The following is a 12,102-nucleotide window of genomic DNA, read 5'->3' as shown; positions in this document are numbered from 1 at the left end:
TCTTTCTTGAGATTGCTTTGGCTATATAGAATCTTGTGGGGCCCATGCACATTTTAGGATTGTTGTGTCTATTTTCTGTAAAAAATGCCATTGGAATTTTTATAGGGATTGGATTGACTCTATAGATGGCATTGGGTAGTGTTGACATTTTTAACAATATTAATTCTGATTCATGAACATGAAATATCTTTCCATTTATTTGTGTGTTTATTTCATCAAAGTCTTCAAGAACCTCTGGTGGAGGTGGTAGATATTTTAATTTATCTTGATTGTGGTTATGTTTTCATGAGTATATAAATATGTCAAAACTTACCATTTTAGTAGTTTATATGTCAGTTATACCTCAATAAAACTTAAAAATAATTTTTAAGACACTGCAAACAATGAATAAACTCAGGTCTAGAATTATCTGTCTGAAAGTAGATACAGAATGTCAACTCTATTGTATAACCCCACCACCAGAAACTCCCTAAATGTAGCCCAAACTCTGAAACATCTGAAGAGCAATTGTAAGGTCTGGTTAAATTAGGGAACTACGTGACAAAGATGGATAGTCTATAAATTGAAATATGAAATAAATATAATGGAAAGGCTGTCCTTAGAGAAAAGTTTCTAATGGCTCTATTGGATATAAACTTGGGGTAGGGAATAATTTTAAGGTGTTTAAAGTATAGAAGACCAATAGCTATCACGATTCTTTTGAGAATAATACGTCATTGACCTGTAGCATAGTTTGGGGCTAGAATAGATGAGAGAAAAATAAATTACATGAAAATATTGCCAACTCCTTAACTACTATAATAAGTAGAGGAAACTTCTGTTCTTTTTGCAGGAAAATGAAGATCCTTCCATTGGTGGCATTTCACTCTTAATTACAAAGCCATGGTCTCTGAGTTCATGGAAACATTCTTAAACTTCTTGTTGGAGATCATTCAGTCCTACTAGGACCCTAGGATATTTGTTCAATTTCTCACAGGTTCTCTAATAGGTTTTACCCAATGCTTACCCTGCTGTGCTTGCTAAAAGGCAATGGCTTTATGTAAACATGCTCAGTTCCCAAAGTAGTGTTCTTCTGTTACTTCATCCCAGAGAATCATCAATGTGTTAATGCAGTATCACAGCTTGACCCCTCATCAGGCGTCATGATTTCTGTAGTTCAACATGATTTCCAGTTCTTTAGATATTATTTTTTGCTTTGCCTTGAATGAAAATGTTGTTCTATGATTCAAAATCTGAACACCCTAAGCTGCTTATAATAAACCTAAGTTCTACTGTTTCTATCAAGCTTCTATTGTAGCTGAATTGTTGGATTTCCCTAGGAAAACTGTACTAGAGTAGCCTCAATAACCCAAACACCAGCATTTTATTTAGAAGCAACAACATTCTATGAGCATGTCCTACATTACTTGGGAACTTTCAGATATATCTCCCCCTGAAATATGAAGTAAGTACTTAACGAAGACAGTTAGTTGTTCAAGCTATTCAAGTATTTTGCATTTATTTCTATGTATTCTTAACTGTTTGAGTTCAGTAAGTTCCAGTCTCACCAACTTAAAAGTATTTTATAGTCAAGGGCACAGTAAATGATAGAAAGGACATCAACGTCATGTCATTCTATTTGTGGGGACTCTTTCAACTTCTAGTAATAAAACCCTATCTCAAACTAAGTCCAACAAAATAGAGATTTCATTAGTTCCACAAATGAAATGTTTGAAGGTTTCTATCTTCAGGCACAGCGGAATATCAGTGCTCATCTATGGCTATCACTCTTCCTATGTTGGACAGCTCTTCTACTATTAGTAGAAGGAGTAGCTCACAAGATCCACATCACGCTATCTAAAACACCCACAGAAAATAAAGCAACTTTCCAAGTAGTTCTGGCAGATAATTACCAGGGACAACTCTTCCTGAACTAAGCACTATGGCCAAGGGACAGGGGTGCTCTCATTAGTCAAGCCTGGGGCATGTGTCCTCTTCCGCATCTGGAAGATAGAGTCTATACTCAAGTCACTTGGAATGAGTTCTCTCCAGGAACGGATGGGATTTGTTAACAGATATAATGAGAAATGCTAGGCATATAAGATCACAGATCTTTACCATCATTTTCAAGATGACAATGTTCTCAAAGAAGTATCTACAAGGTATTATAAAAAGGAGTGTAAAGTTAAATTTATACTCATGTGCCAACATGCAGAAGGCAAATTGTATTTGTGCCAAGATATCAGACACTGAAAAACATTTGGAGGCAGTGAGGTTACAACTGTCTTGCATCCCTTTTTGCTATTTATATTATATGAACTTCCTAAAGCACTGACAGGTAGCTCCTTAATTGTTATGTGATAAGGCAGAGGCATCTTAGTCTAAAGATAATCAGATAGAATTCTCTTCGATTCAGTCAATAATACCTATAGCTTATGACCCTGAATGAAGTCCCTAGTCGCTTTAAGCCTCAGCTTACTCACTTGTAAAATTAAATATAATGCCTGCTTTAGTGGATGTTGGAGAATTAAATGAGCCTATCACAGCATCTGGCACAGAGCAGGTGCTCAACAAGAGTTGTTCTTAGTAGTATTGCTCATATTCCTTCACAGCCTTCTCTTGTCTGATCTTCCCAATATTGTCTTCACTAAGTGTAAGTTTGAAGAAGGCAGGGATCCTGGCTGTTTTATCCACTGATAGCTTCCTGGGGCTTAGAACTGTACCACAGTAAGTGCTCAATAAGCATTTGTCAAATTAATGAATAAATTAATTGCCTATCTTATCTCCCAGCTCAAGTAGTTCATTCACTGAGGAGATGATCCCTGTTCAATTCATTTTATACTACCAGAGATTCTTAGTTTAGCATTTAGAGTAAATAAATATTTGTTGAATGAATGACTAAATGAATGAAAATCCAAACAATTGCTTTCTCAAGTATCCCATTTTCACTTCTCAAGCACTAATATAGTCAATGAACATTTTAACTGCATTCATAATCATCATTTCCAGCATTTTAAGCTCCATATTCAGAAGGGAAAATGCTATAAATAATATGCCTTCATGTTCAACCAAAAACACATACAAATTAAAGTTAAAAGCATAAGGAGTGGCTTTTATGTTGTTCAATGGCATTAAAAATTTAAAGGTTGCTCAATGATTTGGAGTGCTTTTTTTCTTAAACTTGTCTGCTTTTCAATCCCATACAATGAATAGTAAAGCATATATTTAATAAAACATTTCTGAAGTCAGAACATATTATTGAATGATCAATAAAATGTGCTTTTTAACTTATATGCAGGCTGATATAATCAGCTTTTTAATGAATCCCTAGACTACAGCAGAAAGTTTTATAAATCTCAAATAGTGTGATTTTTATGAAAATTATTAGCATACTTGTTCACCAAAGAACTTTACACCATTTTCTGGGATTTTTAACTATTGTAATGAGGCAAAAATTACAAAGAAGCTTAAAGCCTAAACTTTATTGGCAATATATAGAACAAAAATCCATTTAGCCATCACTTAAGCCATCCCCCAAGCACTTACATATTGGATAAGCGTGATAAAATAAGGAAGAGATTACTTGTTTTCTCCAAATCCTAATGGGACTGGGTACTTGAACAAGATTTGAACCCTGTTAGTCAATTTCCTAATGGAAAAATATGACCTCCCACCTTTAAAAATTAAATGACCCTTTGGAGACTTACTAAAAAGAAGGCTTGCCCAACTTTGCTAACCATACAAAATAACATCTTGATGTACTAATATATGAGTAAAAAACATCTGCATCATGTTTGACTTAAAATGTACATTGATTTGAAAATAAAGTAGAAAGTTTTTGTAAAAATGTGTGCTTTATTTCAAAGAATGTAAACCATGAAACACATTTTTGATACGGTTCTAAAATTTAATTCGGTTGTCTGAAATAAAGCTCAGAGAAGTCTACTTTTCTTCCTGATAGGGGGCTGCAGTTGACCCTTGAAAATGTGCATATACTTTTTGACTCCACAAAAACCTAGCTACTTACAGACTACTGCTAACCAGAAGCTTACTGATAACATGAACAATCGGTTAACACATATTTTGCATGTTATATGTATTATATACTGTATCCTTACAATAAAGTGAGCCAGAGAAGATAAAATGTAATTTAAAAAATCATAAGAAAGAAAAAAATACATTTGTAGTACTGTACATATTTGTTGAAAAAAATCTGCATATAAATGGACCAACACAGTTCAAACCCATGTTCCTCAAGGGTCAACTGTCCATAGAACTTTCCAGCAGATAGTTTTGTCCTGAGGTCAACTGACTCAGAGTAGGTCTATTAATGGGATTCAGGAAGTCCCTAAAAGCCCTGGAATTGTGCTTGAAGTTTTGTATGTACAGACATGTATTTTTCCAGAGAACAGTGTCTCAATCTTGGCAGTATTGACATTTCGGGCCAGATAATTCTTCATTGTGGGAGCTGTCCTATGTAATGTAGGGTATTTGGCATTATCCCTGACCTCTACCCATGACATACCACTAGCATAGCCTCAACCATGACTATCAAAAATGTCTCCAAATATTACAAATGTCCCTGAAAAACCACTAATGTAAAGAGAGGTTCCACTGTTTTTATCAGATTCCCAAACAGCTTAAGAGCTACCGTTTTAGTGTGTAGAACAAGAGTCCTAGTCACCTCCCCATTGTGCCTCATAGATAAGCACGCTGGTCTGGCCTTTGGGATTCCCCCGAGAATGAAACCCATTGTTGTTATTCTTGTGCAGGCAGATCCATGGGTGATCCCACCTCATCCTCCCCTCTGAGAATTGCAATAACCTAAAGATCTGTTTTTCCAAAAATCTTTGACTAAGATCTCCCAATTGTTGATGGCTTCAGAAAGTCTAAGGATTGTGTTTAAAGTCAGGGAGTTGTAAACCTTCTAGGTTGTTAAGGTTTGTTGCTCATCTTGTTTTGATTCCCCACCACACAACCAGTGCCTGACTTGGGTAATCAATACATATTTGCTCGATGATTGGGTAACTGCACTGTGAAACCAACAGCATCTGTGAGGGCTTATTCTTAATTAAAAGACCCATAGTGTGAAATATTCCTGCAATCACTCCCTCCCAAAGTTCTGATTTTCTCTGTCTGTCTGCTAGAAGCCTGTTGCCTCCGAGATCCATCCCAAGAAGAACAGAGCCCAATCAGTCTATTCCACACCATTAATTTGGACTCATTGGCAGTCGGTTCATTCTTTGCTCCCTGTAGGTTCAGCCCCATGTAAAAGTCACAGGTATTCCTGAAGGCATATAACATCTCAAGTATCCTTATCACCTCCACTAGAACCCTTGTGGGCTGTAAGATAGTTCTCATGCTCTGCTTTCCTTTAGCCCACTAATCCATGGATTTAACCTACTTTCCTCTTCCTTTCAAAACCCACCACCCACTGTCCTTAATATTCTTTTCCACATCTTTTCCTTTTCCAAATTTAATTCTGAAGTGAAATAGAATCTCTCTAGTGCCCTACACACACACACACACACACACACACACACACACACACACACACCTTTCTTGCCTACCCCACACAGACTGTATTAAAACAAAAATTTAGCTACATGCTATTTCAGGAGACCCCTAAAACATAAGGACATAAAAAGGTTAAAAATGTAAGTCTGAAATACTACTCTAAAAAGAGTTGATATAACAAAAGGGACTCCAAGTACAATAGCAACACCAGAGCTAAAGAGGTTTGCTACATGACAAAAGGTTTGATTCACTGGGAATACAAATCTAAATTTACATGTACTAATAAAATAACTTCAAAATATGTGAAGCAAAATTTGACAGAACTATATAAGCAACTTGACAAATCCCGTTGCAGTGAGATTGTTGTCATAACATTCTCAGTAATTGGATCAAACAAACCCTAAATTAGTAAGTACACAAAGATCCTATATAATAAAAGGCTAATATGCAAATAGACTGAATGGCGGAATGACTGGTTACTATGATGCACACTGACCACCAGGGAGCAGACACTCAATGCAGGAGCTGCCCCTGGTGGTCAGTGCACTCCCACAGAGGGAGTGCTGCTCAGCCAGAAGCCCAGAAGCCAGGCTCTTGCTGGCAAACACAATGGTGGCAGGAGCCTCTCCCGCCTCCACAGCAGCACTAAAGATGTCCGACTGATGGCTCAGGCCCTGTCAGACAAAACCCTGAGGGCTCCCCGACTGCGAGAGGGCACAGGCCAGGCTGAGGGATACGCCCCCAAGTGCACGAATTTCGTGCACTGGGCCTCTAGTTTGGTAATAATGTATCAAGCTCTATCTAATGTACATAGTATATATTTCAAACTGTTCATCCAATACACTCTCCAATAAAATATTTTACACCAACTCCCATGTGTAAACTTCTAGCCCCTTCCTATCTGCTCTCTCAATTGATTTCCTTCCTACTTCACTGAAAAAATTGTAAGCAGTTTGAATTTCTCCAGACTCCCTCTACCACATCTACCCACTTGACCTCTGCACCCATACTCTGCATTCCCATGTTTACTATTGATGGACTCTCTGTGCTTCAATGTAAAGCCAGTCTGTGCCCTTGTGCCCTGGACCCCATCCTCCCCTTGCCTCTTTTTGCTAACAGTCCTTTTTCTCATGTTTCATTCTGTTGCATCATTCCTATTCACATTCCCATTAGCATGACCCCTCCTCCCCTGCAAATACTCCTCTATGCTTGTAACTACAGTCTCCCAACACCTCTAATTTGATACTCTAACCTACTCTAGTCCAGCTTTCACATACATCATTCTACTGAAACTGTTCTTGTCGAGATTTCCATGGCTAAATCCAATGGTCTTTTTAAAAATATATATATTTTATTGATTTTTTACAGAGAGTAAGGGAGAGGGATAGTTAGAAACATCGATCAGTCACCTCCTGCACACCCCCTCCTGGGGATGTGCCCGCAACCAATGTACAAGTCCTTGACCGGAATCAAACCTGGGACCCTTCAGTCTGCAGGCCGACGCTCTATCCACCGAGCCAAACAGGTTAGGGCCCAATGGTCCTTTATAATTTCCCATCTTACTATGCTGTGTTAGCACCGATCCAGATTATCACTCTCTCCTTCTTAATTAGCCTCTAGGACACCCATGCACTTGGTTTTCCTCCTACCTTAATGTTTGGTCCTTTTCCGTTCCTTCCTGGTTACTCATCTTCTCTCAGACCTCAGGGCTTAGCCCTTGGTCCTCTTCTCTTCTCTTCCCATACTCACTCCCTTGACAACCTCATCCAGTCTCAGGGCTTAAATGCTGTCTATATGAAAATGACTCCTAAATGTATGTCTCTAGCCAGGCCTCTCTCATGAAGTCTAAGTTTGTATATCCAATTACCTACTGAACATCTTCACTCATTAACAACATGAACTCGCCTTGCCACCACCAATATGGAGACTTTGTACCAAGTCCCAGTCTTAGTGCTCAAATGCCCCAACCTGAAGCTGAAAAAGCCGTTCTGGTGCACATGCCCTCTGCCATGATGGTGTATGCTCTATTGGTGGTGTCTTACTTTCTCATCACTGGAGGAATAATTTATGATGTTATTGTTGAACCTCTAGAGACCAGTGGCTTTTTTGGCCTAGAGAGTAAATGGACAATATATTATGGAAAGACTCACATCCAATTTTCTGTTCACAATGGGAGTGGCAAACACAGTGTTGGCAGGAGCCTCTCCCGCCTCCACAGCAACACTAAAGATGTCCGACTTATGGCTTAGGCCCTGATAATCCTAGACTGATCCAATACACCAAACATTCCAAAACTCAACAGATTTCTTCTTCTGCTCACGATTCATCTGTGCCCTATTGAGTCTTCTCTTGGCTAGAGTGTTCATGAGAATGAAACTGCTGGGCTATCTGATGAATTAGAGTACCTTTTGAGACGAAATCTGTGGATACTAGATTTGCACCTGTTAATAAAGCTTTAAAAGTTGTACCAAACCTCTGATATGAAATATGGAAAAGGATGAAAAGTAGCAGAAAAGAAGCATCTAGTAGAAAACATGGGAAGCATATTAAAGCTCAGACTAGAATATCTTCTTGGTATCATAGAGACAAGCTTATCACAGTATTTTTTCCTGGTCCTATGCTGTCATACCAATGATGTTAAGTGGCATTCTCTTCTTAGTTTTTCATGTATTAAAGAAAATATATTCCATTTATACAAATATAATACTTAACAGAGTGATTACCTTTTTCAAACCACTTAACATTTTTTGGAGATGACATTCCTGACTTTCAAGAATTGATTTAAAATTAGAAAGCAAGATCCTAAAGGTTGAGAACTCTGGACAGCTAATCAGCGTTACCTGTGCTGCTTTGCCTTTAAGCAGAGTATAACTGTGCATTATGTCAGGTATGTATGTAACACTGTTTCCTGGACAATAAGGTATATGGAAAAAACAGAAATAAATAATGTTTTAATAATTTAAAAAAACTCAACATGTTTAAGATTTCTGATCTCCCTCCCAAGAACCTAACTCACCCATAGACTTCCCTGTCTTAATTTCATTCCTTCATGAGCCCAGGCATAAAAACATGGAGTTGTCTTTATCCCCTCTGTCTCATACCACCTTTATTCTGTCAAGAAATTAATTTGGCTCTATCGTCAAACTACATCCAGAATTCAACCACTTCTCTGTACTACCCTGCTACTACCATTGTCCAAGCCATCATTATTCCCCCGAGGATTGTTATACTAGCTTTATGACTTTCCTGATCCTATCCTTCCCCTTTTAGAGTATTCTCAACCCAATAGCCACCAGTGCCCCTTTGACAATGTAAATCACATCATGTGACTTCCCTGTTCACCCTCTCATCTCATTCAAAGTAAAAGCCAAAAACCTGATAATGAAGTGCACCTCTTACTATCTGACTTCACCTCTTGTTATTTTCTTTGTTGTCCGCACCCCTCCAGTCCCACTGCCTCCTTGCTGTCCTTTGAACATAGCACACAAGCTCCCAGTTACCAGCATCTCTGTCTCTGTCGTCTGTCTTCCCACTTAGATCCCTTGCACTTCCTGCCCCACCACCTGAAATGCTCGCCTGATACCTATGTGACTAATTTCCTCACCTTCTTCAAGTGTTTGCTCAAATGTTATTTACTTAGTGAATCTTTCCATGACCCCTTTATTTACAATGGAAGAAAATCACCCCAAGGCCTCTTGTATTACTTTTTCCCCCATAGCCTTCATCAGAATCTTACATACTTCTAATTCACTTCCATACTATACTCATTATTTATTATCTGCCTTCCTTTCCCAAAATGTAAGAACTTAGGGCAGAGATTTATGTCTGTTTTGTTCACTGATGTATCTCATGTGCCTTAAAGAATTTCTGGCACATTGTACAAACTTTATAGATATTTGTTAAAGAATGAATGAATGAACAAATAAATGAATGAATACATAGAACTCTGCATCCAATATTCTTGTCAAAACACAAATGGAATAATTTTGATATTTGAGCATGTACTATGATATAAACAAGTCTAAACAAATATTAAAAACACTATTGTAGCCCTGGCTGGGTGGCTCACTTAGTTGGAGCATCATTCTCCAACTAAGGGTTGTAGGTTCAATTCCCAGACAGGGCACATACCTAGGTTGCATGTTCAATCCTGAATTGGGATGCCTACTATGTTTCTCTCTCTCTCTTTTTTTTTTCCTTCCTCTCTCTCTGAAATCAATAAAAGCATATCCTCCATTGAGGATTTTCAAACATCACTATTGTACAGATTAGTGTGGGAATAACACGTGTAATTATAAAAGAAGTACAGAGTCTATCTGAAAGCAAAAAAAAAAAAAAAAGGCTGTCTCACCGAGAATTTTATGTTCAGGTACATATTAGTGAGTGAAATAATACCTAGAAAATTTTAAATGCCTATAGCTGAGGACTGAAAGTGGAGTGCAATGAGCTTTGAGTGTTCTAGGCAGAATGAAAGAACAGGAGCCAAGAAAGACCTAAGGCAACAGTGAGAGTATGAAGAGCAAGATGCAATAAAAAAAAGTCTTGAGTGAAGAGATGGTGGTGAATGATAAGGCTGGGCTGAGAATTAAGTAGAAGCCGTTTCACAAAGATCTGTGTACACCCTAATAAAGAATTTCAACCTCACCCTGAAAGCGATAGGAAGTCTTCCAGTTCCTTCACCTCTTTATCACCAGTGGCCATTCCCTCCATCCTGTCAGCCATCCATCCCCATGGTCTGATCCTAGACTTCATCAGTACTAGAAACAACATCACTTCTAAAACCTTAATTTCAATTTCAAATATTACACTTTCCAATCACCAGGTCACTTGTTCATGTAGCCCCACAGCTATAAACCTTCACCTTCACCAAAACTCCCACTACACTGGCCCCAGCACTTTCTCACAGTCAGCCCTTGCCTGCCTCATCCCTTTCCTCGTCTAGCCAAATCCCATGGTCCACCATCAGAATCACAGTCTTTCCAAAGACCCTGAGCTCCCTTACTCTTTTACCCCTCCATACCACTCTCCTGGCTAAACCATGATTGTTAATCTGGCATCTGAAAATTGGTAGAGAAAAATTATATATGTGAATTTATTTGTTTCACTTTAAATTCATATCACAGACCACAAATGGGTATTCCAAAAGACCCAGAAATCTTAGTCTGATAGATTCACTTTCCCATCCCTCTTTCATTTTCTCTCTAACCTTCCACACTCTTTCTCATCCTTCACTTTCATTCTCAGCCTATGACTTTGCCTCATACTTCAGTGAGAAGCCATAAATGGGGAAAGACTCGTCTTGCTCTCTACCTACAAACAGACTTGCCTCTGCACTGCAATCCTCTTAAGAGTCCAGCAGAGAAAGTACCCTCTCCTCCTAAAGGAAGGCACCCCTCCACATCTAGCTCCTCATCCAATCCCTCTTTGTCATCAAGGCTGGCTCCTTCTCTCCTTTTCTACATTGTCATCATTCCCTCTCAATTAAATCACTCCACTATTATCCTCTTATTCTCTAGTAGCCCCAACTTAAAAAAAAAAAAAAAAAAAAAAAAAAAAGCTCACTTCATTGGATAAACCCCCCAGGTTTACGGTCTCTCCCCACTTCCTTTCACAACAACACTGCTTCAGACTTTTTCTATACTTAACCCTGTCCACTTTCACAGTTTTTATTCTCTCGTCAACCCTTTCCAGTCTGGTTTTCACTCTCTACCATTCCAGTTAAGGCTGTTTTTGTCAACATTATTACCAACCTCTCTGTTGTCAAATTCAAAGATCTTTTCTCTGTTCTATCTTACCTCTCAGCAGCATTCCAGGGTGTGTTTAACCTTCTCATCTATACTAATAAAAGGGTAATGTGCTAATTAGACCAGGAGACCTTCCGAAAGTCCTTCCAGACAAAGCCATGGTGGTGGGGCCAAGGCAGAGGCAGTTAGGGGTGATCAGGCAGGAGGGGAGGGCAGTTGGGGGTGGCAGGGGAGGGCAGTTGGGGGTGAGAAGGCTGGCGGGGGGGGCAGTTGGGGGCAATCAGGCAATCAGGTGAGAAGGCAGGTGCGGGAGGCAGTTGGGGGCAAGCAGGCTGGCAGGGGGGGCAATTGGGGGCGATCAGGCTGGCGAGGGGGACAGTTGGGGGCAAGCAGGCCAGCGGAGGGGGCAGTTGAGGGCAATCAGCCCAGCAAGGGGGGGCAGTTGGGGGTGAGCAGGCCAACAGGAAGAGTGGTTAGGGGCGATCAGGCAGGCAGGCAGGTGAATGGTTAGGAGCCAGCGGTCCTGGATTGCGAGAGGGATGTCCGGCAGTCAGACATCCCCCAAGGCCTCCCAGATTGGAGAGGGTGTAGGCTGGGCTGAGGGACACCGCCCCCCCCCAAGTGCACAAATTTCATGCACCAGGCCACTATTTCTTATAATAATCTTCTCTTCACTTCCTGATACAATACATTGCTTTCCCTCTTACCTCACTGCTTATTCCTTCCCACTCTCTTTTGCTATCTCTTTTTCAAACTCAGTTTGTTGGTGTTCCTCAGAGTCACCCCAGGGCCTTCTTCTCCTCTTTTCTCTCTATACTTTTTATTATTCAATCCCACTCAATAATTTTTAAAATCGATACCT

The 12,102-nt window shown here is 39.5% G+C and overlaps 1 pseudogene; it reads left to right on the top strand.

The window, feature by feature from the left end:
• Window positions 1-7,416: 7,416 nt before the first annotated feature.
• Window positions 7,417-7,896, top strand: LOC103285499 (oligosaccharyltransferase complex subunit OSTC-like; annotated as a pseudogene).
• Window positions 7,897-12,102: the final 4,206 nt, after the last annotated feature.

The sequence above is a fragment of the Eptesicus fuscus genome, chromosome 7 (genome assembly GCF_027574615.1).
Source record: "Eptesicus fuscus isolate TK198812 chromosome 7, DD_ASM_mEF_20220401, whole genome shotgun sequence".
In the NCBI taxonomy this organism is placed as follows: Eukaryota; Metazoa; Chordata; class Mammalia; order Chiroptera; family Vespertilionidae; genus Eptesicus; species Eptesicus fuscus.
This window is presented reverse-complemented; position numbering and strand designations above follow the sequence as displayed.